Below are 9,926 nucleotides of genomic sequence, written 5' to 3'. Positions count from 1 at the left end.
TTTTTTTTCGTTTTGTTTTGTATTGTTTTTGCTGCCACATCAGCCGGCATAACCACTCACACTGCTCGCTGTCGAACGGGCAGAACACAAGGATATCATGCATTCCCTGATTGTCTTGGGCGGGGAAAGGGGTGTTTGGTAAGTGATACTGTTGTCGGCACCCGAAGAGGATACACTTGTTCGTGGGTCGGGTTGTTAGAGTAGAGTGGTGGGGATGGGTGAGGAGGTAATGTAGGGAGGGAGGGAGGAAGAGGGGAGGTGCAAAGCGGAGGTGACGGGTGTGTGGGGGGCGGGGGGTAAGGGGACGGAGGAAGGGGGAAGTGGGGTGAAAGGTCGGGTGTACTATCAGGCAGAGTACATGATAATTATTTGGTTTGCGCTGACAACCGAGCGGCCGAAAAAAATACAGCATCAGTGTCAGTTTCAGATTTCAAGGAGTGCGGACTGATCCGTATACGCTACACCACATGTTTAAGAAAAAAAGAAGAAAAAACAACAACAAAAAACAAAGAAAAGAAAAAGGAAGCCTGACCTTGGCATGTACGCGGCTGGTGAGGCCTTGAGAAAAGCAAGCCCCTAACTTGGTGAGACAGTAAGTGTTATCTCTTCCAAGGACATGTGTACAGCTTCACTGCTTCGCAGCCAAGAAGTAAACGTTTTCACTTCGGTCGCTGTGTGTGTGTGTGTGTGTGTGTGTGTGTGTGTGTGTGTGTGTGTGTGCGTGCGCGCGCGCGCGTGCATAACGTGTTCGTTTTTCGGGCGGTTTGGTGAAAGTATTGGTCATGATTAGTTCCAGTTAGTTAATGATCCTGATATCGAACCAGAACGTGGCGTCTAGTGTGTTGCTCAGTCTGTTGTATTTGGAAAAGCCCACAGAGACTCTGTTCCGTTTTGAAGAAATTTGCGCAATGTTGGTTTGGAAATGATGCCGATATTTGTTTGATTTGCAAAGCATCGTGCTCTACCTTTCATGTTAGACTTACGGCCACTCCCTCTCTCTGCTTTTATTTCTTTGAGGCGATCGATGGTGTGATGGCCTTGTACCTGTTCTTTTTGATATTCTTTGACTTTTCTGAGGATTTCCGATTTTCCTAGATGTAGGCCGCTCGTTGGTGTTGCGTTACCAGCAAGTCTGTCAGCTCGCTCATTACCCTTAACACCTGCATGTCCCGGGCAGTATGACCATGTGAGTTTTTTAATCTGAAAGTTGCGCATTGCCTTATGCCACTCTGGGCTTCCTATTCCGTTTTCAATTTTCTGTATGAGGTTCATTGAGTCGGTTAGAATCATGACATGTTGGTATGCTCTGAAGAACAAACATGTAGTGTGGGATGTTCGGGGCTTCAGGTGCTGATGAGAATCTTTTTCCACTTTTATTTTGATACTGATGTTAGTGGATTTTAGTCATGGATATGAGCATTTTACTCTGTTTTGTATCATGCAGTTGTTATTATGAGTTGTGTATTTATATAGTGGAAATAATAGGGCGGAATGAAGAATAAATGAAATAGAAGAATGACATGTGTGCGGAGGTGGTAATGTTTATGGGATTCACTTATAGAGTTGCCTAGCCGGAAAATGGAATTTATTTAGCAGCTATGTTAAGGAATACTGGCAATAACATTGAAGGGTTTAATAAGTTATCCTGTACTCCTGTTTGTAGCTGTTTGTGTAGTTATTTTCTGCCTATCCCCCTCCTTATAACTACTTATATCTATCTATCTATCTATCTATCTATCTATATATATGTATATATGAATATATACTCATGTACTCGTAGTAGTTTTGATTGTTCGTTCTCTATATTATGTGTCTCAAGAACGATATGTTTTTAGCTGAAGTTTGGACAGGAATACTCAACCCATGGAATCATTTTATTACATATTCCTTATGTTGTTTCTCTATCAAAATGGGGAAGTATATTGTATGCTGATATTCGTGTGTGTAAAGTAAGTCTGGAAATGGTTGTACAGTGCATTGTTCTTATTTTGGTTTGCATTAATGTTTCCAGGCTATGGTTGCTAGAGCTCTTTTGAGTTAGCATTTTCTTTTCTTTTTCTTCTTTTGTTCCCCTTTTCTTTGTAGCTAGTCAGTCAGTGCAACTTTTCCACCTTTTAGTCTTTAAGGGAGTGGTTGAAGCGTAATTAAAGTGAACCAGCCCATCTTGGGGCCTGACTGTGTTTCCTTTATCTTAGTAAATCCTAATCTGTCTTTTCCCCGAACCCGACTCCCCTTGTTTTGGGTAAAGACCATACATGGCTTATTCTTTACGATAGGAGTCAAGGGGAGGTGTACACACACACACACACACACACACACACACACACACACACATATATATATATATATATATATATGTGTGTGTGTGTGTGTATAAGAGAGAGAGAGAGAGAGAGAGAGAGAGAGAGAGAGAGAGAGAGAGCATGACCCGTACCACAAATGACCTAATCAGATTTCAGACCCGGTCAGTCCAACTCTGAGATTTTCACCCCCTCCACCCCGCCCCCCCCCCCCCCACACACACACACCTCCCGCTAATTCGTGACCCGTGCAGCTTCTGACCGTTAAGAGGCCTTCCCTACGAAGTATCTGTTTATGAACTCCTTGGTCCTACTGTACCCGTGCCAGCCTTCAATTTACAAGGAAACTCGATAAGCTGTCCTTCTTAGTGGCGCCGAAGAGAGAGAGGGAAAGAGAGAGAGAGAGAGAGAGAGGGGGGGGGGGGGGGGGAGCCGCCGCCTAGCCTTGGCAGAATTCCAAGGGAAGAAGATTGTGCAGCGAGAGAAACTGACATGTTTTTGTTTCACCAAGGATTTGGCGGGCCTCCGTAGGATGTTCCCACCTTGTCGTGGGCTGAAAATGAGCGTGAAGCATTATGTCTGCAAGGCTGCTGGTCTATTCCCTGCACCATAATAGTCGACTTGGACTTAACGCTCAGAGAGTGTGCATGGTTTCGCATTTGGGGTTTCTACTAATGAGGCGCCTAATGTCCTATCTTACTGACTGATGACATAGGTTTCTTTTTGTCCTCCTGTTATATTACTTTGATGATCTTGGTCTTGCGTGTGGACAGAACGGCGGGGATTCAATGGAGCAGTTGCATTTGTTCGCGCGTGAGTGAACAAGGGTGTTGTGTGTCTGTATTCCGTTGCTTTGTTCGGCATTTGCCAAACCATGGCTGAAATAATGCATCACAGGTTACTTAACATGCTGTTTCTCTTCTTGCTGTCTAATTTTTTGTTGTTGCCAACATTAGTATATTACACATCTGTTCCTTTCGATTTTCATGTCCGTTTTGTAATCAACACTGCTTTCACTTTTTCCTCGATGAAGATGATAAAAATTAGATATCACGGTAGAACGCTTGTGGAGGCGTGTAAGAACGTTGCAATAAACATTCCTGTTTATACAAACGGAACAGAGCAGCTGTACAGCTATCCTTTGGCAGTCTCTCCTTCGTGGAAGTCAAGAAAACAGACGTGCACAGAAGGGTAGTCCATCATCTTGTTTGGATTGCTGCAGAGAATAATAATTCATCTTTATACAATGATGCGTCCAGGAAGAAACAGTGACAGGCTTAGGACTGCGCCCTGTAGAACTAATAATACGCGGACTTCCTGAGTCTCGCTATGTCGATCATGTGTCCTGTCGACGTAATGTCGGGCCCCGTAAAAAGACCCAGACCCATGTTTTGCTGTCTACATCACGACTGGCTACCATTCATCACCCAGACCTAGTGTTACCTTGGCTACCATTCATCACCAAGACCTAGTGTTACCTTGGCTACCATTCATCACCCAGACCTAGTGTTACCTTGGCTACCATTCATCACCCAGACCTAGTGTTACCTTGGCTACCATTCATCACCAAGACCTAGTGTTACCTTGGCTACCATTCATCACCAATACCTAGTGTTACCTTGGCTACCATTCATCACCCAGACCTAGTGTTACCTTGGCTACCATTCATCACCCAGACCTAGTGTTACCTTGGATACCATTCATCACCCAGACCTAGTGTTACCTTGGATACCATTCATCACCCAGACCTAGTGTTACCTTGGATACCATTCATCACCCAGACCTAGTGTTACCTTGGATACCATTCATCACCCAGACCTAGTGTTACCTTGGATACCATGGTGGTGCGGCGTTCCGAATGACAGACACATGTCTGGTTCTGCCGAACGCTTTGGTAAAGTCTGTAATTGTGATGTTCTGCTTGCCTTGCTGGTTCTACCGAACGCTTTGGTAAAGTCTGTAATTGTGATGTTCTGCTCGCCTTGCTGGTTCTGCCGAACGCTTTGGTAAAGTCTATAATTGTGATGTTCTTCTTGCCTTGCTGGTTCTACCGAACGCTTTGGTAAAGTCTGTAATTGTGATGCTTTGCTCGCCTTGCTGGTTCTACCGAACGCTTTGGTAAAGTCTGTAATTGTGATGTTCTTCTTGCCTTGCTGGTTCTACCGAACGCTTTGGTAAAGTCTGTAATTGTGATGTTCTGCTCGCCTTGCTGGTTCTACCGAACGCTTTGGTAAAGTCTATAATTTTTTCCCCTTGCATAGAAGGTTATATTTTCTTTTCAACATTGTCTCCATTACAATTTCACATGAAATTCCACACCAATAAAGCAAAATTGCAATTCACACCACCTTTACCAATAGAGGTAGTACATATATACACACACACACACACACATATATATATACGCACATATATATACATATACACATATAATATACAAACCCATGTATAATATGATGAACGTTTGCAAGGGTGTTTTTTAGTTAACAAATAACTGACGAACAAGCAAGAAAGAATGGATGAAGAATAGAGAAAACAAACAAACAACAAACACATACACAGAAAACAACAATAATAAAAAACAAAAAACAGACATAGATCCCAGAACATGACATTTCCAATCTCAGCTCACAGCACACATTAACAGTCAAATCTCATGGATCACAGGGAACATACGAGTCACAACAAACCAGTCAATACAAGATTGGTCAATATAATGTTTCCACTCCTGTGGAAATACCTCTGACTCTATATAAAAGATTAGAATTCATGTTCCATCACTAAATCTAAATAAGGTAGCCATTTAATAGAGCAATCCTAATAATTCCTTTCCATTAGGTGTATTTGTTTTTCTGTTGAGTAATTGCGTTTGAGTTCAGCAATGAATGCATGTAAACCTGGTTTAACCTTATTAATTCTACACTTGTATATAAAGAATTTTGCCCATAAAACTATCACATCAAAAACATCATCTGTTTTAGTTTTTTCATCAGTGCCAAACAAAATAAATTCAAAATTGAGGGACAATCTTTCACAGTTTTCACATTTTTGTTTGTTTATTTTCAAACTGAAGCCAGAAAGTTTGTATAACTGGGCAAAACCATAAATAATGCTGTATTTCATCTTTTTCGGTGTCACAAAAATTACAGTTGTCATTAACAGTCACACCCATTACTTTTAGGATATTATTTGACACCAGGATTCTATGGCATACTTTGATCTGAAACCATTTAAACTTTATTTCCTTAATTTTCTTTTTATCTTTTTTAATACAATCTCCTAATCAATTTGTGTATTTAGCTTATTTTCCCATGTCATAAAGGCTTTTATGTCAAATATGTCTATCTTTTGCAATAGTAGTTCATAGTATGGTTTTATTCCTTTGCTTATTCCACATAATAATTGTAATGCCTTGCTATCTTTGTTCTTGTTATTTTCAAATTTTATGCTCCTTTTTCTTGCATATTCTTTAATTGCTTGTGTACAGCTTATGAAGTTCAAGAAATTTACTTTTATTCCATACTTCCTTGAGAATTCTTCATAATTTAAGAATTGGCCTCTTTCATTTAGAATATCATTAACAAAAAATATATCTTTATCTGTCCATGCTTTACAGTGAAATAGTTAATGTTGATTTTGAACTTGTTATTGTGAAAAATAGGTTCTGCTACTATTTCTGCATTCTTACTCAATTCTATTTGAATACAAAATCTATCATAAGCATCATATACATCTCTCGAAAAACTTATTACCTTTGTTTAGAAATCTTTCAGAGCCATATTTAAAATTTTTTTTTTATTCCATCTATTTCAGGATGTATATTCTGTAGTATTTTCTTCCATTTAAAACATGCAGCGAGCATTTTTCGTCGCCAGGATAGTTTCAATGCTTGTACAAAAGCCTGTACTCCAATTCCCCCGCTTTCTACATCATGCGCTGCATACACTCGTTTTATTTTGTCTGTTTTTTTTGTCCCATACAAATTGAAAACACATGTCTTGTAGCTGTTTTAGATCACTGTCAGGCGGGTTTTGGTAACAATATGCATAGATTAAACCAGTTTGGACAAAATAAGTGATTTGAGCACAGCTGCCCTGCCCAGAGGTGCTGATATTCTTTTCGACCAAATATTAAATAATGTTTTTACTTCAACCAATTTATCTGCCATGTTGATTTCCGTTAGATTAGATAGATCATTTGAAAGCCAGATACCAAGGATTTTAAATTTAGGGGGGTTCCATTCCATACGTTGGTTCTCTAAGTATATTATATTTGAGTTTTTCTTTTTACCTAACCAAACATTAACAGTTTTTTGTACATTTAACTTAAGTCCTGAAAATTCCTCAAACTCTCCTAATACATCAAACAATATTTCATACGTTTTTCTGTCTCCTTCCAATGTAAATGATGTGTCATCAGCAAACTGACTTATTTTAAATTCCGTGTCTGATATCTGTATTCCTTTAATTTCTTTGTCTTCTCTAATTTTACAAGCTAATATTTCTACACACAAGATGAATAAATATGGTGATATAGGGTCACCCTGACGACACCCTCTGTTTATAGTGAAAGTCTGTGACATCTTTCCAAGTCTATAATTGTGATGTTCTTCTTGCCTTGCTGGTTCTGCCGAACGCTTTGGTAAAGTCTATAATTGTGATGCTCTGCTTGCCTTGCTGGTTCTGCCGAACGCTTTGGTAAAGTCTACAATTGCGATGTTCATCCTTGTTCTTCTTGCCTTGCTGGTTCTACCGAACACTTTGGCAAAGTCTATAATTGTGATGTTCTGCTAGCCTCGCCTCATGGTGCTAGGCACGTCCTCAACAAACTCCAGCACAAGAGTGTGGAAAGATCGTATGCAATGTCAACCATGACACTAGCGACAGAGCTGTTGCTCTTCAGGTCGTCACGGTCATGACAGCTTTGTCGACGATGTGTTAAGATGTCTTTCAGTGCGCTCTTAAAACCGCGCGGAACCTGACCGTTGTTGAGGATATAGGGTGAAGGCTTTGAAACTGGACCTTCTCCTTAATCGTATCTTTAGCCATTTTCAATAACTCTGAAAGTATGTGATCTGTCGTTCTTTGGGTTGTTGACCTCATTTGCGCCTGCAGGCGTCACACCATGGCGTGAACATTGCAGAAAGAATAGGGTAAGTTCTTTCGTTTCAATACAGGTGGTTTTGTCCAACGTCATGCATTGAATTCCGTGTGACCCAGGGCCCAGGGATTGGATTGCACTCTGATGATAAATGTGATGCGAATTATTGGAAACTGTAACATAGCAATAAAAACAAGAAAACTATAGTTCTGTCAGATGAGATGGCAACATGCTGTCGGCTTGTTTTTGCAGTGAGTGGAATTTTGATATTGTACCATGATATGTATGTACTGTTGGACCGTTGGTGCTATTAACCAATCCAAGCTATTTGGCAGGAACATTTTGGATTTGGTAAGAACACTCGGACTCTGAGCCATGTCAGCAAAAGTACATTTTATCTACAAGGCATACAAGCACTTGGGCCTACCTGCAACACGATGTAACTGCTACGATTAAGCTCATTGGTCCTCTCAATGCTGTTTTAATGTAAACACGCACGCGATTAGCAGAGAATCATCACGTGAGACCAAGGTAAGTAGTGACCGCCCTGGCCCCGTGATCAACAGGTGTAGAACTTTCTGCGTAATGTTCGACAGGAAAGCATGTGGCCATACCATGTAGTCGACAATGAACTCGTCGGAGCAATTTTGACGTTGGCTTAAACGTCGGAACAAACTGCGATCGAGCGTAACAAAATACGGCGAAATCGTAACAGCTGGCATCTCTTATAAACCCATCTCTCGTTTCCCATGTAATTGCTTCAGACTGTAACGGGCAGAAGGACTGTAACTGTAACGGAAGGAAGGTGGCAGAATGGTTAAGACGCTCAGCTGCCAATACAGAGAGTCCGTGAGGGTGTGGGTTCGAATCCCGCTCTCGCCCTTTCTCCTAAGTTTGACTGGAAAATCAAACTGAGCGTCTAGTCTTTCGGATGAGACGATAAACCGAGGTCCCGTGTGCAGCACGCACTTGGCGCACTGAAAAAGAACCCATGGCAACGAGAGTGTTGTCCTCTGGCGAAATTACATAAAATGAAATCCACTTTCATAGGTACACAAATATGTAAGCATGCACTCAAGGCCTGACTAAGCGCGTTGGGTTATGCTGCTGGTCAGGCATCTGCTCAACAGATGTGGTGTAGCGTGTATGGATTTGTCCGAACGCTGTGACGCCTCCTTGAGAAAGTGAAACTGAAACTGAAACTGTAACGGGCACACCACCAAGGACACGCTAGCCAGTGACCATTTACCAACTGTCATTATTATAAAAGATAAAACGGTGTAATTTGACTTTTTAAAAGACAAGACTGCAAACTATAATTATAAAAGAAGCTGACTGGACAAAATTCTAAAACATTCTTTCAGTTGCCATAAGAAATCAAATGTTAAAACATTTACCTGAAACGTTCCTTAGATTTCTACACAATCATATAGTAATTTTACCGTCTTTATGGAAACAATCGATAGTGGTTCCTTTTTCAAACAAGACAACCCCAGAAACTGATAAAAAAGTAATTGCAGGCTAATTGCTCTGATTTCCTACACTGGAAAGTTTATGGAATTTTTTTTTACTTAACAGGTACCTTCATTACTGTGAAAAAATCAAATAAATCAAGCAGGCTTTAGAGAAGGGAGAAGAGCAATAACTTATCTAGTTAATATTACTGGTCCCATAAAACATCAATTTGATCGAAGAAAAATAAAGTGCTCGCCACTATCTTTGACATGATAAAAAACATATGATCAAGTATGGCAATTCCCTCTAAAATAAAATCCATTGGTCTATCAGGTTGCACATTTAACTAAACAATAGCTTTTTAAGTAATAACGTAATCTAGACAAAGATGGGAAATATACTTACTCTAACTCCAGATCACTTGGCATGAGAATCTCACAAGATTCAGTAATAGCACTAATACTTCTAAATATCTTGACTCACGATCTTTCACACTTTGTCAACTAATGTGAAAGGGGACAGTATGCAGACTATATCTGCATATGGATGAAACTAACGAAGAAAAGGCATACTCCTATTAGATCAGTAAATCATGCAAAGAGGCTATATCAAGAAGAACTTGACTCTCCACTCCACACTCCGAAATCAGCCCATGTATATAGCATTCTTCAAGGCTTTGTAGAGTTACTGTCACCAGGGTTGTCAAAGATGGATGCGCACCAATGCTGGCAGAAGAATTGTTCCATGGAATGTTTCTGCATTTTTTTTTTACGAAAGCTTACACGAAAGCAGCCACGATGAGCAATGCTGCAAGTAGGTTTTGATCCAGTATTATCTCGCCAGTTAACCAGATGACTTTAGAGACCACGAGTTGACAGCATGTGCAATGTGACTGAAAGAGATGACTCAAGACACCCAGCAGGCCTGAGCCTTCATCTCAGATGTCAGGGGATGACTTTCTCTCTGCGACTTCCAGACGTGACTCAGGAAGACTGTCGGCTAATCACACAGCTGTTCCCACGGCATCTGATGGTTGGTACTTTTACAGAAGTGTCTCCCATAGGCTTGGGC

This window comes from Babylonia areolata, chromosome 7 (genome assembly GCF_041734735.1).
Source record: "Babylonia areolata isolate BAREFJ2019XMU chromosome 7, ASM4173473v1, whole genome shotgun sequence".
NCBI classification, from domain to species: domain Eukaryota; kingdom Metazoa; phylum Mollusca; class Gastropoda; order Neogastropoda; family Buccinidae; genus Babylonia; species Babylonia areolata.
Note: the sequence above shows the minus strand (reverse complement) of the source record.